Source organism: Galeopterus variegatus, unplaced genomic scaffold (genome assembly GCF_000696425.1).
Source record: "Galeopterus variegatus unplaced genomic scaffold, G_variegatus-3.0.2 Scaffold14693, whole genome shotgun sequence".
In the NCBI taxonomy this organism is placed as follows: domain Eukaryota; kingdom Metazoa; phylum Chordata; class Mammalia; order Dermoptera; family Cynocephalidae; genus Galeopterus; species Galeopterus variegatus.
The window spans coordinates 1-8979 of record NW_007740804.1 but is presented as its reverse complement, the minus strand read 5'-3'; the positions used below and the strand labels follow the sequence as shown (position 1 = coordinate 8979).

At 39.1% G+C, this 8979-nt stretch overlaps 1 pseudogene; it reads left to right on the top strand.

The window, feature by feature from the left end:
• The first annotated feature begins 2926 nt into the window (after positions 1-2926).
• Positions 2927-6306, top strand: LOC103582031 (annotated as a pseudogene).
• The last annotated feature ends 2673 nt before the right edge of the window (positions 6307-8979 follow it).

The following is an 8979-nucleotide window of genomic DNA, read 5'->3' as shown; positions in this document are numbered from 1 at the left end:
GGGGGTGGGGAAGAAGATATAACTACTATACTTTTTTTTTGAAGTTGTTACAACAAGCAAACGGAAAGGACATTCTTGGGGGGGAGGGGAGAGAGGGAGGAGGGCGGGAGGTGTCGGTGAAGGGCCATAATAATCATATACATTGTATATTGACAAAATAAAAATTTAAAAAAAAAAAAAAAAAAACATTAGAAAGTGAAAAGGCAATCTACAGAATAAAAGACAATGTTCTGCAAATAATACCACTGAAAAGAATCTGGTGGCCAGAATATATATTTGTGATTTTGTGAAATATATATTTGATCTTCATCTTTGTCTCCTGGTATACAATTGCTAAAATCCTTAGAATCTCCAAAGTGATTAAGTCTCTTTTTGTATGCTAATGAGTTGACTGATGGTTGGCAGCCCCTAGATAGCTTTAGGATGAACCAAGGCAGCATTAGAGGTTGGGACTTTCGGCCCTACCCCTCAACCTTTGTGGAGGGGAGGGGCTGAAGGTTAAGTTGATAACTAACAGTCAATGATTTAGTTAATCATGTCTAAGTAATGAAGCTCCCATCAAAACCCAAAAGAACAGGGTCCAGAGAAATTCCAGATAGCCGAACACATGATGTGCGCAGGAAGGGCATGAAAGCTCCATGCTCCTTCTCTCATACCTCACCGAATGCATCTACCCATCTGCATCCTTTGTAACAGCCTTTAAAATAATTGGGCAAATGTAAGTAAATGTTTCCCTGAGTTCTGTGAACTGCTCTAGCAAATTAAACCCAAGGAAGGGGTTGTGGGAACCCCAATTTATAGCTAGTCAGTCAGAAGTTCCAGGAGCCTGGACTTGGAGACTGTCATCTAAATTGGAGGCAGCCTTGGAGACTGAGCCCTTACTTATGGTATCTTAGGTTATCTCTGGCAGATAGTTTCAGAATAGATTTGAATTAGAGGACACTCAGCTGGTATCCCCTGCAGAACTGGTTGCTTGCTTATTGGTGAGGAGAAATTCCCACACATTTGATCACAGAAGTCTACTGTGTTGATTGTTTCTGAGTAAGAATATAGGAAAAACACTCATTTTTTCCCAATAAACAGAATATTTTTTAAAAAAGAAAAACACTCTTTCAACTCAAATACATCTTCAAACAAGCATTGTCTGACATCAAAAAACACATTAAATGAATAAATCTAAAATTAAAAATAGAAATGAACAAGAAACAGGAAGAAATCCAATGAGAGAGTTTATTAAATTCAGGAAAGATAGACGAAAAGGACAAATCATATCAGAAAGGAAAACTAAATTTCAAGTTTGCCAAAGAAAAATAGATTTGAATACAAGTTTATTAATTAGTTTTGAAGAAACACAAACAACCAGGAGAACAAAAATGAGATAAAGAAAGAAGTACAGAAGGTCTAAAAAGAAAATAGTTGTAGGGCCGGCCCGGTGGCGCACTGCTACAGTGCGCCGCTTGGGAGCACGGCGGCGCTCCCACCGAGGGTTCGGATCCCACATACAGACCGGTTCCCGCTCACTGGCTGAACGAGGTGCAGGCGCAGCACTGAGGGTTGCGATCCCGTTGCCGGTCCTGGTCCGGTACGGGCGTGACACTGAGGGTTGCGATCCATTGCCAGACATGAAAAAAGACAAAAAGGAATAAAAAAAAAGAAAAGAAAAGAAAATAGTTGTAAAGAAAGAATGTTCAAAAAAGATCTAACATTTGTACAATTTGAGTTCTGGAAGAAAAAAACAAAACAACGAATGGAACAATATTTAAAACTTCAGTCAAAGAAAATATTCTGAAAATGAAAGATCAGCACCTACCAATTGAAAGGGCTCAATTAGCACCTACACAAATTGACCTAGATTTATTAATGTGAAGATACATCATAGTAAAATAGAATTTAAAGAAAAAGGAAAAAAAAAGCCTCTCAGTATAAACCTCTAGACATAAAGATCAAATAATGTGCAAGAAAAGCAAACTGTCAGAGGATTCTCAAAAGCAACCCACAAAGTAAGGCAAAAATAGGACAGACTTTTTTAAATACTCAAGGAAAGTAAGTATGAACCAAGGTTTTTTAATCCAGCCAAGCAATCCATTAAGTGTCAAGACTAAAGTAAAACCAATTTAAATTAGCAAGAACTTAAGGAATTATGTACTATGAGCCCTTTTTGAGTAATCTACTAGAGAATGAGCTTCATCCAGTAAGATACTCAGGAAATTTTAGCAAAATAACTGATAATAAAAATTTAATATATTTAATTGCAAATGTAAGACTAAAAAAAAAAAAAATGACCAGACATTTAAGGAAGAAATTATACCAATTTTCTGGAATCTCTTCCAGATGGTAGAAACAGAGGAAGTGCTTCCTAACTCATTCTATGACACCAGCATTACCCTAATGTCAAAACTACAGAAAGATCTTACAAGAAAAGAAAACTACAGATGGATATCCCTTATAAATGTAGAAACAAAAATCCTCAGCAAAATATTAGCTGTTTGAATTCAACAATGTATAAAAAGAATTATACTCTATGATCAAGTAAATTTTTTCCTACAGTTATGAGGTTGGCTCAACATTTAAAAATGAATTAATGTAACCCATCGCATCAGCAGGGTAAAGAAGAAAATCACATGATTATATTAATAGATGCAGAAAACATATTTGATTAAATCCAACACCTTCATGACATAAAAAGAAAGGAAAAAAAAAAAAAAACTCCCAGCAAACTAGGAATAGAAGGGAACTTCCTCAACTGAATCAAGAACACCTACAAAAAACATATGGCTAGAGTCACACCCAAAGTGGCAGCAGGGGAGTTCCTACAAGAGACTTCCCCATATCATGTAGAAATGGGGCTGGTTGAGATTCCAAAGAAAGAAGCATTAAATGCCAGGGTGATCAATCCAAATCATTTATCAGGGTAACTTACATACAGATGGGTCTTCAGCTTCCTCCTGATGGACAGAAAGCAAGACAAGAGATTGTCTACCTAGGTATGTCCACAACAAAGGGATAGGGTTATGGAGTTTAGATAGGAGTTAAAGGAATTTGGACTCAGGGCAGGCCAGTTTCTAAGTGTTCAGCAACATGTTGGATCTTTCAGTGTTTTGAGCAACAACCTAAACAAGTTCATCAGTGCCTGTGAATGTTCAGGGCCCTGACTTGAGTTCTAGCCTGCAAAGGAAAACATACAGCTAATCAGGTCTCAGACTGGTCAAGGAACTCTGCGTTTCTCAGTTAAGACACAGAAAGAAAACAGGAGGAACTGCAGGACCTCACAGTGAAAAACTAGACGCTTTCCTTCTAAGATCAGGAATAAGGCAAGCATGTCCTCTTACCACTCCTTTGCAGAACTGCAAGGTCCTAGCTAATACAATAAGACAAGAAAAGAAATGAAGGGGAAAAAAAGTATACAGATTGGGAAGGAAGAAATAAAACTGTCTTCATTTTCAGATAACATGAATGTCTGTGTAGAAAATGCAAAAGAACTGACGAAAAACCTCTTGGAGCTAAAAAGAGATTATAGCAAGGTTGCAAGATGAAAGGTTATGGTACAAAAGTCAATCACTTTTCTGTTTACCAGAATGAACAAGTGGAATTTGAAACTAAAAAACACAATAGTAGTAGCCATAAAAATGAAGTACTTAGGTACAAATCTAACAAAGTATGTATAAGCTCTATATGAAAAAAACTACAAAACTCCAATGAAAGAAATAAAAAAACTAAATGGAAATATATCCTGTGTTCATGGACAGAAAGCCTCAATATTGTTAAGATGTCGTGTTTTACTCAACTTTATCTATAGATTCAACACAATCTCAATCAAAATCTCAGTGAGTTGTTTTGTGGATACTGACAAACTGCTTCTAAAATTTATATGAAGAGGCAAAAGACCCACAATAGCTAATATAGTTTGGATGTTTGTTTCTACGAAAGCTCATGTTGAAATCTGATCCCTAATGTGGCAGTGTCTGGAGGTGGAGCCTAGCGGGAGGTGTTTGGGTCATGGAGCAGATCCCTCATGAATATATTAATGCCCACCATGGTGAGTGAGTACACTGTCACAGGAATGGATTAACTTCTTCCAAAGTAAGTTAATAAAAAGAGCCTGGCTCCTCTCCACCCTCTCTTACCTCCTCTGTTGCCATGTGATCTTCGCACACACCAGGTTCCCTTCCAGTTTCTGTTATGAGTGGAAGAAGCTGGAGGCCCTTATCAGATGCAGTTGCCCAATCATGCACTTTTCAGCCTACAGAATTTAGCTAAATAAACCTTTTTTTCATAAATTACACAGTCTCAGATATTCTGTTATAGCAACACAAAAACAAACTAATATGACAACCAACACAATATTAAAGGGGAAAAACAAAGACTTCTTTGACTGACACTACCCAACTTCAAGACTTGCTATAAAGCTACAGTATTTAAGACAGTCTGGTATTGGTGAAAGAATAGACAAATATATCAATGCAACAGAATACAGAGCCCATCAATAGATGGACATGAATACAGTCAGCTGATCTTTGACAAAGAAGCAATGGCCATGAAGTGGAGACAAAATCTTTTAAGCAAATGTTGCTGGAACAATTGGACTAGTACGTGCAAAAAAACAATAAATCTCAATGTAGACCTTACACCCTTCATAAAAATTAACTCAAAATGGACCATAAACATAAATGTAAAATGCAAAACTACATAACTCCTGGAAAATAACATAGAAGAAAACCTGGATGACCTTGGATATGATGATGACTTTTTAGATATAACATGGAAAGCACAATCCATAAAAGAAATTATTGAAAAGCTGGTCTTTATTAAAATCTGAAACTTTTAATTTTTATTTGTCAGGATAATTAGTATATTCATATTATACAATGTTATCATTTTTCATGGTCCTTTATCTATTCCTCCCTTACCCCTCCCACCCACTTTGGTCTGTGAAAGACAATGTCAACAAGACAAAGCCACCAACTGGGAGAACAAATTTGCAAAAGCTGCACCTATTAAAGCATTGTTATCCAAAACATACAAAAGCTCTTCGAACTCAATAATAAGAAATGTCTCTATTAAGAAAATCAGGATCATGCGGCTGGACTTGGCCGCTGCAGTGGTGTGAGGTGCATGTTCTGGCTCTCACTGTCCCCGCACCCGCACCTGCTGTCTTAGGGTCCACCGTTGACAGCCAGCCTCGGCCCGCCCGCCACGAATGTGCTGCGTGTCTACACAGGACGCCTGAGGTACAATGCCCGAGAGAAGGACGGTCAACGCTTTTTCAATGTCTATGGCCGCTTCCTCGAAGCAGACCTCAAAAATGGGTACAGCTTCCTGGAGTTCGAGGATTCCCGTGACGCGGACGCCATTTATGAGCAGAACGGCAAGGAGTTGTGCGCATGGCGGGCGTGGAATCGAGGAGCGCCCAGGGCCAAAAATGGGTACAGCTTCCTGGAGTTCGAGGATTCCCGTGACGCGGACGCCATTTATGAGCGGAACGGCAAGGAGTTGTGCGGATGGCGGGCGTGGAATCGAGGAGCGCCCAGGGCCCACGCAGCCAAAGCGCCGGCTACAGCTACGGAAGGCGCAATGGTGAAGGCGGATACAGAGGTCGGAGAAATTCCAGCGGAGGCAAATATGGACGCCAGTTTGTACAGAATACAGGCTTATTACAGAAAATCTTTCTAGTCGTTGCAGTTAGCAAGATTAAAAGGATTTTATGCAACAAACAGGTGGAGTGACCTATGCAGATGCTCACAAGGAACACACAAGTCAGCTTATAATTGAGTTTTGCTCCTACTCTGACATGAAGCACGCTTTGGATAAACTGGATGGTACAGAAATAAATGACAAATATTAGGCTTATTGAAGATAAGCCCCAAACTAGCTATAGGCAGCCTTATTCTGGAAGTTGTTCGAGGTCACTGTCCAAAAGAAGGTCACGAAGTAGGAGTCGCAGGAGCAGCTGCAGTAGATCTAGAAGTCACGGAGCAAAGGTCGATCGTGTAAATCTAGGTCAAAGAGCAAATCCAATCCCAAGTCTGATCGGGGTTCCAGTTCATGTTCTGGAAGCGGATCTAAGGATGAGTATGAGAAATCTCGAAGCAGGTCTCGGTCTCGATCTCATTCCCCAGAAGGAAATAGAAAAGGTGATATCAAGTCAAAATCCAGATCAAGGAGCCAGTCTCATTCCAATTCACCCCTACCTGATCCATCTTCAAAGGCTCATTCTGTGTCCCCTCCACCAGTAAAAGCTACTTCAGATCCCATTCTAGATCTCACTGAAAGTCAAGATCAAGGTCCAAGTCGAGTTCCATAGATTAACCCAAAACTCTATATTCTTTGCACACTATTACGGAACACTTTCCTACTTGTTTAGGCAGTTACTCTTCCATGTCTGTACTTGGCTTCTTCTACAAGAGGAATCTCTTGAAAACAGGGGCAAACAAAAATTCAATTTATGGCCAAATTTGATGAAAAAGATGAGGTTCTAAGGAAATGGTGGCATGAAGTTAAAGACCCTCTCTCTTCTTTGTAGAATTAAGATAACTTTGATTTTATAGCTTTTGAGCTAAAATAACTTTTGCAAAGATTAAGCTCACTTATTTTTTAAGTATTTCAGCAGGATCTGCTGCAGGTTTCTTTGTTTTATTTGTTGGCTTATTTTTAAATTAAGTGTTTCAAGCTTTGAATACTTAAGCCTTTAGAGGCAGAACCCAATTTTCAATTATGTTGGCTTTTTATAAAGCTTGAGTTATGTAAGATTTTTTTAAAAAGTTCGTTACCAAAATGATTGCCTTATTGAATAGGTCACTATTAAATTCCTACAAATGTTGATACCTGCTATTTGTGGAAATGATGCAAATTCTACCTAAGTGTAAAACAAGGCAAGCCTCACACCAGCAACAAATTATTCAGTTTGTATATATATATATATATAAAAATCAGCAAAAGACTTAACAGATATCTCACCAAAAAAGCTATACAGATGGCAAATAAGCATATGAAAAGATTGTTAACATCATATGTCATTATGGAGTTGCAAATTAAAACAACGGTGAAATATCCTTGTACACCTGGTAGAGTGAGCAAAATCAAAAATACTGACAATACCAAATGTTGGCAAGCTTGTGGAGCAACAGGAACCCTCATTCATTTCTGGTGGGAATGCAAAATAGTGCAGCCACTTTGGAAGACAGTTTGGCATTTCCTTACAAAACTAAACACATTACCATATGATCTTGCAATCGCGCTCCCTGGAATTTAAGCAAAGGAGTTTAAAGCTTATGTTGAGACAAAACCTGCACATAGAATTCTACAGTAGTTTTATTTAAAATAGACAAAATTTTGAAGAGGCCAAAATTCCTTCAGTAGGTGAATGGATAAATAAGGTGTGGAATATTCAGACAATGAAATATTATTCAGTAATAAAAAGAAATGAACTATCAAGCCATGAAAAGGCTTAGAAGAATCTTAATAGCATATTACTAACTGTAAAAAAAGCCAGTCCGAAAAGGCTACATACTGTACAACTCCAACTATATGACATTCTGGAAAAGACAAAATCATAGTCATTAAAAGGAATAATGTAGGGCCGGCCCGGTGGCGCACTGGAGAGTGCGCCACTTGGGAGCATGGCGGCGCTCCCGCCGAGGGTTCAGATCCCTTGTGGAGACCGGTTCCCACTCACTGGCTGAGCGTGGTGCGGGCGCAACACCGAGGGTTGCGATCCCGTTACCGGTCAGTAAAAAAGACAAAAAGGAACAAAAAAAAAAAAAGGAATAATGTTTGCCTGTGGTTGGAGAAAGGGAGAAATGCATAAACAAAGAATTTTTAGGGTAAAAAGAATTTTTAGGGCAGTGAAACTATTTTGTATAATACTATAATGGTGAATACATGTCATTACACATTTTTCAAAACCCATAGAATGAATGTACAACATCAAGAGTGAATCCTAATTTAAACTATGCACTTTGGGTGATAATAATGTGTCAATGTAGCTTCATGGAGTGGAAGATGTACCACTCATATGTGCCATGTTGATTGCAGGGGAGGCTATGCATGTGCAGGGGTAGGAGGTATATGGTAACTCTCTGTACTTTCCACTTAATTTTGCTGTGAATCTAAAACTGCCCTAAAAATAAACTCTATTATATAAAAAAATGTGGATATGAGAGAGGAAGAAGAATATATAAAAGTTATGTGTTCTGAAGAGCAAAAACAATTCAACAAAAATAGGTTAAAAAATATATATATATATAAAATGGAAAGTATAATAAGTTAATTGATTGATATATAGGCATTAAATGACAGCCAAAATATTACTTGAAACTGATCAAAAAAGGACATTAAATGGTTAAATTTAAAAAGTAGAGAAATAGGGCATAAAAATGTATAATTATAAAAGTAACCACAGTAGAAAAAAAGTATAAATTTTCTTAAGTACGAAAACCTTTAACAGGAGAGGATAAATTTTGTTTTCAGAGTAAATGTAATAAATTCAAGTTAAAAGTAAAAATAATGAGATTCAAAATGGCGACGGGTCTGGAGCGCCCGCGTCAGGAAACAGCGTGATCCTGAGAGCTGTGTGCTGTGATACCAGAGTATTGACTGCATTTCCAAGAGCAACAAAGGACGAATAAATCTTTCAACAACGATCCTACATCGACAAATAAGCGGCAGCGGGTTCGAGGTTTTGGAGCCGACACGGAGAAGGACTCCTGGGGGTGCGCAGTTCCGGCTGCGGGAACAATATTGGCGGCCCACACGGCAAAGGCCAGGAGAGCCAGCAGAGGAACTGCGCAGAGGCGATCTGAAACATGCCGGAACGGCCCACCCTGCGTTCTGCCTGCGTTCTCCGTGAGTCACCCCCAGCAAAATCCCGCTGGCGGGGCGAGGCCCGACTCCCCCTCGCCCGCCTGGCCCCCACCCACCACACCAGGCTGGGCGCCCACAACAAAGCTTCCTCCATTTAATAGGGTGGGGTCGGAGAAGGCC